The 9,725-nt window shown below is 43.8% G+C and overlaps 1 protein-coding gene across 2 annotated transcripts in view; it reads left to right on the forward strand.

Moving 5' to 3' along the window:
• Positions 1–9,725, forward strand: part of KCND2 (potassium voltage-gated channel subfamily D member 2) — a 477,947-nt gene that overhangs the window by 271,857 nt on the left and 196,365 nt on the right. The window lies entirely within an intron of this gene.

A 9,725-nucleotide genomic window follows, 5' to 3' on the forward strand; every position in this document is an offset into this window, starting at 1 on the left:
GCAAGAAAAGAGTCAGAAAGCGAAATAAACAGAGGCTAGAGACCTTTAGACAGGTGGGAGGGAAGAAAGAAAAGAGATAGGAAGCCGGGGAGTCTTACGCTCGGGATCGCCCCACGCAGCTCCAAGCGAGCCTGCTCCGCAGCGTCCGAGCGGAAGGAAGGAAGGAAGATGCAGGGAACTACAGGCCAAACAGTATGACCTCAATCCCTGGAAAGATCTTGGAAAAAATCATCAAAGAAACCATCAACAACAGGCTAACAGAAGGCAGTGTTCTGAGAGGCAGCTAACATGGCTTCGTTGTGAGTAGGTCTTGCCTGACCAACCTAATTTCCTTCTATGACCAGGTGATACATCACCTGGACAAAGGAGAAGAGGTTGATGTCATATATTTAGATTTCTAAAAAGTCTTTGACTTGGTCTCCCATGAGGTCTTCATTGTAAAATTGGGGAACTGCAGCCTTGGCAACCTTATGGTCTGATGGCTGGGGAATTGCTTCCATGGTCGGACCCAGAGAGTGATAGTCAATGGAACCAAGTCAACATTGTGCATGGTGACCAATGGCGTCCCCCAGGGCTCTGTACTTGGATCAGTACTCTTTAATATATTCATAAATGATCTGGATTCAGGTGTTAGAAGTGGACTGGCTAAGTTCGCAGACAACACCAAATTATAGGGAAGTGCGGTCACACTAGAGGATAGGCTGGCAATTCAGGCCAACCTGGACAAGCTTGCAAAGTGGGCAGATCAAAACCTGATGACATTCAACTCAGAGAAATGCAAGGTGCTCCACCTCAGGAGAAAAAATCCACATCATACTTATAGGCTCAGCAGTGCTACATTCACTAGTACCATGACCAAAAGAGACTTGGGGGTCATGATTGACCACAAGATGAACATGAGCCACCAATGCAATGCCACAGCCAGCAAAGCAAATAACACTCTGGCTTGTATCTACCAATGCATCTAAAGCAACACCCAAGAAGTCATTCTCCTGCTTTACTCAGCCTTGGTGAGGCTGCAGCTGGAGTGCTACATCCAATTCTGGGCTCCACACTTTAGAAATAATGTGGAGAAGCTTAAGAGGGTCCAGAGGAGAGCCATGTGTATGATTAGAGGTCAAGAGAGCAGGCCTTATGAGGAGAGGCTGAGAGGCATGGGACTCTTCAGCCTGAAGAAGAGAAGGCTCAGGGGTGATTTGGTGGCAGCCTATAAGTATATAAGGGGTGCATCAGGAACTGGGAGAACATCTGTTCACCAGGGCATCCCAAGGGAAGACAAGGTCTAATAGTCACAAACTGCTTGAAGACCCTTTTAGACTGGACATAAGGAAAAACTTTACCATCTGACTTTCCAGAGTCCCAAATAGAAATCCCGCAGAAATGGTGCAAGCACCTACTCTGGATACCTTTAAGAAATGCTTGGATGCTTATCTTACTGGGGTGATCTGACCCCAGCTGACTTCCTGCTCCTTGGGCAGAGGGCTGGACTTGATGATCCCGCAAGGTCCCTTCCAGCCCTAATGTCTATGTAATCTATCAAATCTATATATCATGATGATTGATTTCTTGATAAGGTGATAATTGTTGAGCTATTATTTTTAAATAGTCTTCTAAGGTGCTCTCACTGATTGGAGAACAATACAAATACTACTTTACTCTGAACTGCAGTTTTAAAATAGAAGAAACTTACTGATTCTGAGTTATAGGCAACATAAATTAAGTCTTTTATAAGTTGTATCAAAGTCTTTAATTAAAATATATCTATCTGTTTTATATACCTACTTCTAACTTATATTATAGTTTAATTCTTCAACTCTCCAGCTAATACTCCTGACCATTTTTTTTAAAGAACTGATGTTTTAAAGGACGCTGTTCTACGCAGTAGTGTAATAAAAGCAGGGGGATGAAGGACAATCAAGACACGAGCCCCAGTCACTGACTTAAAGGGGGCACAAAAATAGCAGCTGCTGACCCATGCACAGTCACCACCCAGAGCATAGAACTGCCCAGTTACACCTCTGTTTTTTTTTAGTTCAGTTGCTATTTGCCTAAGCATTTGTAGGTGTATACTACATAATAAATAGATTAGTATATTTGTAATAGTTACCTTATTCTTGTCAATGTGCATGCATGCAGTAAGTTTTGATGTATAACCTAATAATAAGCCAATTGGGTTAGCCAAATTATTAGACTGATAAAGTATAGCAAAGCATAAGTTGTGCTAGTATATTTTTAAACACACAGGGTGCGTCCAGATGAGTGCAGATGTGCAGTATGCGGCACTACAGACTCATCTACAGCACCACATGGCACACGTTTCACATGTAGTCATTCCACACCCTGATACTTTGTAGCATGTGGGGGTTGACCCCGGGAGATCCCAGGGTCAAAAAACTTCACACCTAAAAACAAGAAGCACACTTCGTGATAGTGTGTGCCACCAAACCCAGTGCCTGGCCAGCCAGAGTCACACTGGCTGCTGGCCAGGTTACCCACTGCAGGAGCACTGCAACTGTGGTTCCTGGAGGCCCCTAGGACCCCAGTTAAGGCTGCTGAGGTCTGCGCAGTTGCTAGCCCCAGCCTTCCCTACCCCACCCAGGGCAATGTTCTGCGCACCAGAGCACACATGGCATGGGCGTTCCCCTGGGACAAATAGTAGCGGCCTCCAGAAAAGGCACGTTCCTGCTAGTGGTGTGGGGTTTAAAGGTTAAAAATGGGATTCTACATTATGAAATACAGGGCCTAATATAGAACAAGAAATACTCAAGTTTATGTAACACCATGACCATTGATGGTCTACAAAGGACTGACTATATTGGTGGACTGTCAAGGTATTTAATGCCACCCTTATTGTCAGGTATCATATGAAAGAGATCCAGGTTCAGTAAATGAGAGAAATAGGCAGGAAGTGGGAAAGAGGAGAATATGAAGAAGGAAACCCACAGGGATATTTCTCACAATAAAGTTGTTCCTCTCAAAGCCAATACTAAGCTGCCAGACTGAAGTTAGATGCAGTCCTATGTCTGTTTAACAAAGCCAAGAGACCTCAGGGTATTTAGTTAAGTGTCCTAGTTAAATCTCAAAATCAATATAACAATTTAAAGCCATCAGTTTAACAGAAGCACCAATTCATGATGGCCGGAGGATGTGGATCCTTTGAGTGACAGGTTAATAATTTGAGGCATCTTGAGGTCAAGAACACCATGTTTAACAAAGTGTAATTTGTTATTTATGAACAATAAAACCTAATTATTAATAAACTAATTATATGAACTCATCAAGAAAAGTATTAATTAAATTTCATTTAATGTCCCTTGGTAATATTTCCAGCTCTTTTATACTTGATTGCATATAAATTGGCAGACTTTACAGAGTATATTAATTACACAATAAAAAAGTTCAAAAACTTGAAAATTACTAAACAATATTATAACCAGTTAGATATGATAACAGCACAGCGTATCTGGTTTCATTCATAATAGTTAGCAGTTTGATATTGGGTTTTGGTACACTGTGGACTAGATCCACAAATGGAATTGGATACCTAGAGTAGCAGTTAAGCAACTACATTTAAAACTAGCATTCAGCTGCAATCTAACCCAGGCAGCTGAATTCCTTAGGCCCAAGTTTCCAACCGTAAATTTCTTTGGCTGTTGCTGCTATTGGGCACATGCCCAATTGTTCAGACACTGTCAGGATGAAGTTCCTAAACCCTAGCAGGATTCACAAACAAAGCATTCCACATCTATTTCTCTTGGAAGACCTGATCTGGGAGGCAACCTCAAATCATGCTTGCCAGACTGGATTCACAAAAAGCACAGCTGGTGAGACTATTTCTCTCATTCCAGTGGGTAGAGTATTTATCTGGGAAGCAGGAAATTAAGACTGACTTCAAGGTAGAGGAAGGCTTAAACCCAGGTCTCCAGGAAAGTGCCCTAGCAACTGGGCCATTAGGGTTCTGGGGAGGCATACTCTCAACCTGTCCTGCGGAAGACATTCCAGTTTATAATAATCAGAGAACCACAGAGGGAGAAAGATTAAGTAACTACAGCTGCTATTTAGTGCACTCGTGGCATGTCAAGTCAAGATCCATGTGCTGGTGAATACTTAACATTAAGTAAAATGGAGTACATTCACAAAGAGAAACTGAAAGAACCCCCCACTCCAGAATACCTTGCAGTCCAGTGATTAGCACTATCCTGGGAAGCCAAAGATCTGGTCCTGATTGATCTAAACTAGGACGAGGAAGGATTTAAATTTAGGTCACTTGCAGCCTAAGTGAGTGTTTAATCCCTGGTCTTTTGGGTTAAAAGAAGACATGATTTGCTAGGCATGACTACCAGATCCAGCATGACAGATAAGCTAGGGATAGTAGTTACATATAAACCAGCTTAAGTGATCAGAAACTGTTTTAAACCTATAACAGAACAGATGTTCAGTACACACAAACCAGTTTGAAAATGGCTGAAACCAGTTTGAGATAAACCTGGCTGAATGTATCAGACTTAACTGATTTCAGTTAAACCAGTTTATGCAATGTCTGTCCCAGACACCTTGCTGGTTTAAATTAAACTAGACTCCCCCAGCATCCCAGCATGCTCTCTGCATTGGGTGGGGCTCTCTGCTCCACAGCAAGGCTGGCCCCTCCCCTCTGCTCCATGGCCAGAGCTGTGGCAAAGTGTCCAGGCATCTGCCTGGCTTCCCCCTGCTTCTCCCCCTCCCCTTACCACTTCCTGCTAAGCAGGGATCCCCTTCTCCCCTCTGCCTTACACAGACACCTCTCAGCATTAGCTAGCATACCACATGCTGGCTACGTCCATACTGTGGGAGACAAGACTATGTCCGCTTAGGGCGTTTGAAGCTAATCAACAAGTCAGCTGCTTATCTCCCTCTGTTCCTTCTTTGGAACAAGTTGTTTAAGAAGAACTTGAACTAATGAGAGAGGCTGTTGTTTTCTGATGGGGTGATAAATACTGATAACAGAGCTGATAAATGCTCTGTTATCAAGGAGTGGTACCCCCTCCCTAATCAGTGTGTCTTGACAGGGCCTGACCATGCCCCCTCAGCTCAGCACTTCGGAAGGGAAGGGAGAGCTGCCTTAGCGCCCCCGAGCTTCTAGCCTGAGCCATTGCAGGCATGTGCCTGCATTTCTGTGTGGTTACAAACTGATTCATCCTAGCCAGGTTAGACTAACATGCAACAATTGAATCAATTCAGGCTCAGGCTTTTTTACTATCTGTCCTAGCTGAGAAGTTCAGTGCACATAAATTTGTTTTGACCATTTTGAAAGCAGTTTAAGATAAAGCTGATTGAATGTAGTATCAGACTTAACTGATTTAGGTCAAACCACTTTATGGATCTTCTGTCCCAGATCCCTTCCTGGTTCAAGTTAACTCACAGTCCCCCAGCATCCCAGGTTGCTTTGCAGCCATAGGCTATGCTGTCTGCTCCTGTGGAGCAGGGACTTCCTCACCCCTCTGCTTCTTTCCTGCCTACATCCATCATCCCATAGGAATGGGGGGCAGGGGAACAGACAACCACCGCCCAGGTCTACACAGCACATGGCAGGAGAAAAAGACCCTGTGGTAGGGGCTTTTGGACCCTTGCAGCCCTCCCCCCTTCTCCCATTCCAGATGCTGATTGATTCACCCATAGAAGGGAGGGAGAAAAAGTCCTCCTGGCCAGGTGCCTGCCCATGCAGCCAGGGTGGAAGAATTTCCCTAAAATCCCTCAGGCTGCCCCAGGCTATTTCTGAGACATGCAACATCTAAGGCAAGCATCCCTGGGGTTCAGGAGAAGAAGAATTCCCCTCAACTCTTTGGGGCTGCACCAGGCTGGGGTACCCTCAGCTGGGGTCAGAGAAAGCTCCCCAAGGTGGCAACTCCCTAGTGCCTCCATGCTGGGCTGCATGGGCAAGCACCTGGCCCAAAGGGCTTCTCTGTCCCTCCTGTGGCAGTGGCTGAAGCAGTCAGCAACTGGGGAGGGGAAAGGGGGCTGTGAATTTCCCTCAACTCTCCAGGGCTGCCTGGGTGGGGGAACCCAGGATGGGGGAAAGCCCCTGAAGGGGAGGCTCCCCCAAGGTAGGCCAGGACCTGGACAGGGGTCTCCTTAACCTCCTGTGGTGGAAAAGCAGGGGGTTCAGAGCATGTACTGGGGAGCCAATTGGGGATACTTGCCTGGGCTGGCAATAACCAGCAGGCTTGGAGATGTGCTCTAGTGCCCTCCTGCCCACTGGCCTGGGTCAGTGCAGGCCTCCCCCTGCCTTTCCCAATTAAAAACTGAATATCAGTTTAGCTGGTTATCAGTTCAATCTATGCAGCTTAGAGGAAGCTGCCTAGCCTGAATCAATACTGCCTTGGACTTTTTGACTCTCAGTACTTATACTCAGCTAATTTATGAATCCTGCCATGGTTTAAACACCAAGCTTGGTGGCACTAACTGTAACTGGATGGTTGTGCACAAGCACAGCGACAGAAATCAGTTGTCTAAGGAACTTTACTGATGAACTTTACTGATGAAAAACCTAGAGGTGCTTGGAGAACTTATGTGCTTCCAAAGGCTAGGTGGCATCCTAAGAGAGGGGTTTTGAAGATTTAGGATTAGGTGTCTAAAGTTCCAGCCAGCATGTCAGATTCATAGTTTTTTAGGTACTGGGGACTGTATAGTGTCCAGGGATTTGAAAGGGACCCCACATTTTGAGTCTGTCCAGACTGTGATTAAATTTAAAGATGTCCAGTAAAGCAAACTGCTTAAGTGTGAATGAATTAATGTCTTGTTTATGCTCCTTCAGACAGGTTTAGTAGGCTTTAAAAAAATCTACCTGTGAATAAAGCAATTGTCAGTTTCACTTAATACTGTTTCTCATTTAATCTGAGTCAGAGCGCCTGTTCCCTCTGGATTCAGGTTTTTATAATGGAAAGGCGTAAAGGAAATTGCTCCAATTAGTTCATGCATTCATAATGCAATATGCAATTTCTTTCTTGCCCAGAATGAGACAGTATTTTGGCTTTTGCCACCTAGAGGCTGAAGCTGCAACACAATGGGTGCATCTGCACAGCACCCTATGTTGCCATATGATGTGCTCCGATGACATAGCAATCACGTGAGTCTACATATAGCTACTTCCCTATAGTGGTGCACTGCCCCATTTTAGCACACTGCTATGGTGAACTAGCAGCTAAAACTAATTGTGTGCTGTGTGTACAGCACAGTACAGGTGGTTACTGCACCATGCTTTAGTACTTCCTTTTGAAAGCACAGCACAGTAAAGCACAGCACAGTAACAATGTTGCCATAGGGAACATGCAGATGTTCTCAAAGTTCATTCCACCTAGTCCTGAAGAGGGCTTCCACAAAAGAAGCTGTTAGGACTTTCTTGGAGTAGAGATTCTTGGAAGATATTGACAGTAGATGACAATACAGTAGTTTATTAGGGCTGTGCAAAGTTTCGGATGCTGATTTGATTCGGAGGAGATTCAGCCCAATTTGACAGCTGAATTTCCGAATCCAAATTGAATTAAGACACCAATAAAAAGGTCCAAATCAATTCGAAGCCTCCGAATTGATTCAGAAAAGAATCAGAGAAAGGTTCAGACATTCAGTGATTTGGGCAGTGCCCACTCACTGCCTCAGGGAGCTGGACCTGGGCTCCATGCCAGTAAGTAGTGGGCAGGGGAGGTTGGAAGGGCGGGGACCATGGACCCCTGCCAGACCTCATTCCCTGCTTGCTCCCCTGGCCTTCCTGAGCACCCCCAACCTCCGCCTGCTCTCCCAGCCCTGTCAATCGCTGCCCCACCCAGCCCTAGCTTCCCAGCTCTTTAGAAAAAGGAAAAAAGAAAGCCCTGTGTTCACCAGCTGCAGCAGCAGCCATCAGGGCTTCTGGGGGCTTCTGGCAGAGCCCCTCCATGCAGTGCAGGGCAGTGGGGGGTAGCAGGGATCACCCTGCCCCCCTGCCTGGCAGCAGCCAGTCAGTGCAGGGTTTTTTGTTTGTTTGTTTTGGGTTTTTTTAAGAGCCGGGATGTTGGGGCCAGGCAGGGCAGCCATTGACGGGGCTGGGAGCATGGGCAGGGGATGAGCCCTGTTGGATTCAGAGATTCAGCCTATTCAGCCAAATCAATTTAGGACAGTGATTTGAATCACTGAATCGAATCAGTGTCCCCCAAATCAGCTGAATCCAAAGCGAATACTAACCACTTCACACAGGCCTATAGTTTATTGCCTGGGTTCTGCTACCTTCTGATGGCAGAATGCAAATGAACCATAGGGAGGTCATCAGAACACAGATGTTTCAAGACACAGGTAAATGATCAAAACTTTGTTTAATGTGTTATGACTGGATGTTGGAGACCATAGCAAGAAAAGGAACAGGAAGCAAAGAGGAGAAACTATGTTGACTTCTTTTTTCTAGAGCTTTTTTTTTTATACATTACATTGGGTTTACACTTGAGTAAATGTATTTTTGGGGTCATGCATTTGCAAAGTACACATAAATAACATATGGTTAAACTCACCTTGCGGAAACATGGTAGGCAACACTCTTCGTAAGATTACTTGGGGCCAAGGCTATTCCAAAAATCACATAATAGCATTTTCTTGGGGGGGGGTTAAAACATTGTTCTAATTTAATATCTATATTTCTGATTAGTCTTATCTAATTAAATGTGTGCACATTTTTTATGGACTGGAAAAAATGATAATACAAATACAGGTTTTATAACATTCTGGTCTCACAAAGTTAAGTAAAGAAAGATTGAAGCAGAGTGTGGTATTCATGTTTTTCTAGCTACATCCTAATTTTGCATACTCAGAAAAAGAATGTATTCCTCCTCTACAGTTTGCAACCTCATCGTTGGAATGAAAACCAGATTCAACACTTTAGCAGTAGTATTAGCTGTTTATCTTAATAGCATTTTACTGATGTACAATTGGTGTAACAGTATGGACTATGATTCTTAGATCCTAGCTCCCTGGTTTGTCATGTGCTATAAACAAATGAGGCTTTCTGCAAATGAATCAAAATATACGTGTTTATGTGCGAGTTCTAGAAGAGGATTGCCAGTGCAAGGTGCTGATTAACTAGTATGTCACGTTCCTCTTACTGAGCTAATGAAAATTGAGGTTGCTCACAACTTAGCTGGATCTGTGTCTTAGGAAGCAGAACGTCTTTAGAAATGTTTAAACGAACAAATTTGTATCAGATTTTTGCCTTTATCCCAGTGGCTCATTCTTGATATATTCAAAACATTCATTCATTATCATTTAACCTTCTATTCATTAAAACAGCTTTGTTGGATCTTGAGACATGCATCTCCTTTTCAGACTTTTGTTTAGTAGCATAATTGAAAAATATCAGGAACTGAAGTGCTAATAAAAAGGTATTTTTTTAAATGCATATAATCTCTTATACATCTCAATACAAAGAGTTTACGGTTAAACTCTATACAGGATTAAACTTTTTCCTTTTAATAAAAGAATTAAAGAAAAATGTTAGTGATCCATATTCAAGATGGCTCTGTCAGATGGTTCCAGATTTGCCCTTCTTCCCCTTATACCTAAGATAACTTTGTTCTTTGCTGCTATCATTTGATCATTTCAACAGTGCAGAGTCATGCAAATTATTAAATATAGTAGTGTGTGGCATGAATAATGATTAAAATAATAGCTTTTTCTAAGGTATTCAGCATTACCTTGACCAGTAGGAGGTGCAGAATTGCACTGCCTCTTTC

Source organism: Alligator sinensis, unplaced genomic scaffold, assembly GCF_000455745.1.
Source record: "Alligator sinensis unplaced genomic scaffold, ASM45574v1 scaffold65_3, whole genome shotgun sequence".
NCBI lineage: Eukaryota > Metazoa > Chordata > Crocodylia > Alligatoridae > Alligator > Alligator sinensis.